Below are 4,141 nucleotides of genomic sequence, written 5' to 3'. Positions count from 1 at the left end.
CATATCGTTTAACATATTTCAAGTAATAAGAAAATGGCAAGAATTGGCAGTTGGTGCTCATCTAGAGTAAACAAATTGGATGTCCTGGAAGTGACATAGATATATCTGAATGATAATAGATGGCCTATATAAAAAAGGAATGGTACCAAATATATTCAGATATCATTGATCAGTACTGACAATATCACGAGATATTGAAATTATATCGATATGTGTAAGGAACCGATATGCATTTGCGTGCGGAATATAATGGACTAGATAATGGGGATCTTATAACTAAGTCCAGTTTTGATTGTCGACATATAATTTATGATTATAAATGAGCTCATGGACTAAATGTCCAACTATTGACCTGAAGTCAATTGAAATTATGAATATTGGAAAATAAAACTGTACAGTTTGCATCATCGAGTCATCATCATGTGTATTTAGAGATTAAGTTCATTTGCATATTAATTAGTTTTATTTTATATAAGTTATTGCATTGTTTTAGAATGTTGTTTAGAATTAGTTACATATCATATGCATGCACATGATTAATTATATTGTTATATTTTGATAAATATTTTAAAAGGAGAAATGTTATCTTACGAGATACTCCAACGAGGATAACTCCCTATAGGAGCCTCTTGAGTTTTGGGAACTCTTGATTATATATGAACCTCTACGACACGAATGAAAAGTTATCGTGATTATTTCCAAAATGGAATATTTAAATTCATGTAGAGTTTATTTGAAAGAAATTATTATTGTCTCAACCTGAAGTTTGAGCATATGAGAATAATGATTTAAATGAGTTTCATGCTAAACATGTGAAATTAGTTTATGGTCCAGAAGTACCATAAGGATTGAAAAATAATGTAGTCAAAGTCTACAATGAGAATGTTAATTCATACATATGTGGTTTAACAAAGATAAGCGCTCAAAAGTATTGGATGATTTATTCAATAATTATCGGATTGATTCTCCTTATGATAAAGAATTAAGGAATGATGGCTACACTCTTTTTTTTCCCTTCGTCTAGGTTTTTTGTCCCAATGAGTTTTTCCTAGCAAGGTTTTTAACGAGGTAGCACAATAATCGCATTGATACGCTATGATTATTAAGACGAGTTATTCTTGACATATAATATTATGTATCTATCGAGAAATTCTCTATCACTATTGTGGAAGTATTATTTGAAATAAAGATCCAAGAGTCATCACAAATGACTACACCCAGATTGTGAGTTCTAATGAAATATGAAGATAAAAATTATCAAGAATTTGAAGATATCAAGTTTATCAACTACAGTGGATTTTATTATTCAACTATCGAGACGAGAAGTTACGTTAAAGTATGGTTCATTTGAAAATACATCAAGTCATGTAATCATCAGGGGGAGTAAACACGCGTTGTACTCTTTTTCCTTATCCATGGTTTTGTCCCACTGGGTTTTCCATGAAAAGGTTTTAACGAGGCAACTATTATTATGCGTGTTTGAAAATTAGTGTACTCTTTTCCTTCGCCAGTGTTTTTCCCAAAGGGTTTTTCTAGTGAGGTTTTTAACGAGGCATCTTTTTCAGTAATGGACATCCAAGGGGGAGTGTTATGAAATATTATTATGTAATATTATATGGATGTCCATATGTTAGGATATTCTAGAGATATTATATTATGGAAACTCTGCCCATTGTGTGTGGATATATAAACCCCTTCATAATGCAATAATACATAGTTTTTGTCTCCCTTACTTTCGCTCTAACTCCTCTCTACAATTCTCTTCCCTCTTTATTTCACAACACTTATTAATTTTTATTCATTCTTAGATTATTCACTTCTTACTCTTCTCCCCTTTTTCCTCTCTAAAATAAGTTTTCGAAAATAAATTGTTCAAATCTAATATTATTTAGTTTACTAAAGGTAGTAATAAGAAATATTATTAGATTATATTTATGGTCTCTAGTTATGTATATCTAGTTAATATATTAATTAGAATTAAGGGGTAGTCTTGATGTAATTGAAAGGAGGTTCTCACACCATTGAGCCTAAGAGGATCATCCATTTACTTTGAGCTCAAGAACAAGTGAAGAAAGGTGTTCTTACTTGTCCCCTTAAAACCGTTTTCATCATTATAAGGAACCTTGTTCTTACTTTTTCTATTTTATTATGTTATGCATGCATAAGATCAACGTCTATTTTAATGAGTAATTTAAATCTAAAATTAAAGGATTTTCCAATTAGAGGGTTGTAGAATCCTTTCAAGTGGTATCAAGAGCTATGGTTGTTGCACGCATAATCGGCTTATCGTTTTTCCGAGTTAAAAGTGTAACATATAAAACTAGAGAATTTGTAATTTATATTATAAAGTCAAAATATTTTTTGCATGTGATATATTCTTGTCCTATAATATATTTAGGTCATTTTGATGATTAAAGGTATTTTTAGCTTATTTAATGATTTTTAGTAATTTCATTATATTTTATTGATTAAAATGGTGTTTAAAGTGCTAAAAATAGTTAAACTTTGTTTCTGACCTTGAAATGTTTATATGACCTCACATGCATATTTTACTTATTGTAAGTAAAATTTTGTATAAATTTGATTTATTTTGCACGATTTATAATTTTTATGAGATAAAAATGACATAAATAGAGGTAAAATGGTTAAAATCAGTTAAACTTCAAAACAGGCCATAAAATTTAATTTGATGTCATATGAGCATTTTACTCACTGGTTGTAAAAGTTTAAATGAACTTGATTCATTTTGCATGATTTATGAATTTTTTAATGTAAAAATGACATAAATAGTGACTATTTTAGCCATAATAGCTAAAATGAAATACATGGCATGATAAAATTATTTTAGGTTGCATTATTATCCCTCAAATCAGATATAAAGTTGGAACATTGATTGGATTAATTTTCATATGCTTTAGAAGTTTTATTTGATAAAACCGATAAATAGCAACTGTATTTTTCTCGAAATAAATTCGAAAATTTTAACCTTTATTTTAGACATTATGAGTGTCATGAAATTATTCCAGCATGTTTAAAAATTTAAAATTTGAAATTTAAAATTATTTTAATTGAATTTGGATTTATATCATAAAGGTTATGATTTTAAGGTAAAAAATGAGCATAAATGTTAAAACAAGTTGAATTATTGTCAAAAATTGAGTAATGACTAATTTTTGAGTCCTAAAAGGTTAGGATAATTAACTTGGATTAAAATTTGATTTTAGTATTATTGTGTAATTTTAATAAGTTAAAATTGCGAATATCCATAAAACCGTATTATATTTACGATATAAGTTTAAATAGGGCGATTTGGCACATAATTTGGTATGTAAGATACATATTATAATGCTGCATTTTTCCATTGATGAATGTCATATTTCTTTTATATAATTTTGAATTATGTATATCACTTTGTAACACCCCCATTTATTCGGGAGCCTTTAGCTAGACATTCCCAAATAAATAGGACTGTTACCATCTCGGTTTCCCGAGGTAGTAGATAACAAAATCCAACTCACCAAAGTACTTTAAATAAAAACTTTAATGATTACATATGTTTTACAATTTTAATCAACTAAAACTTAATATAAAAATAAATACAACTCGCAGCGGAAATAAATAAAGTGATATAATTATTCTATGTGATCTAGACTTCATCTACGGTTCCAAGTTTGGCTCTCATCCCAATGCTCCCAAGTCAGCTAATCTTTGGTACCTGTCAAATCTGCTCCCTATAAAACGGTTCACCGCAGGTGTTCACGAATACACAGTCAACCGCGAGGTTGAGTAGGAATAAAACTAAACAACAAGAATATACAATTATCAATCCAATTCAATTCACTTTCATTGCACAACCCCCTGACAACATGCTCCTTTATTTTACTTAGCACAACTCCCCTAACAACGTGCTCACATTACTTTGGTACCCCTCCCTTAACAACGTACCGCAATATGTAATAGAATCCCTCCCTCACAACGCACATATTACCATCACCCCAGTGTACAAACTCCCTGAACAACGTACAACTGACTGTCGCACAACTTTTCACAATAATCACATTCCAACCAACGATAGCAACTCAAATCACCTCATCAATACTATTAATATTAGCCAACACAAATCAATATAATTCACCCTCCG

This window comes from Silene latifolia, chromosome 11, assembly GCF_048544455.1.
Source record: "Silene latifolia isolate original U9 population chromosome 11, ASM4854445v1, whole genome shotgun sequence".
NCBI classification, from domain to species: Eukaryota; Viridiplantae; Streptophyta; class Magnoliopsida; order Caryophyllales; family Caryophyllaceae; genus Silene; species Silene latifolia.
Note: the sequence above shows the minus strand (reverse complement) of the source record.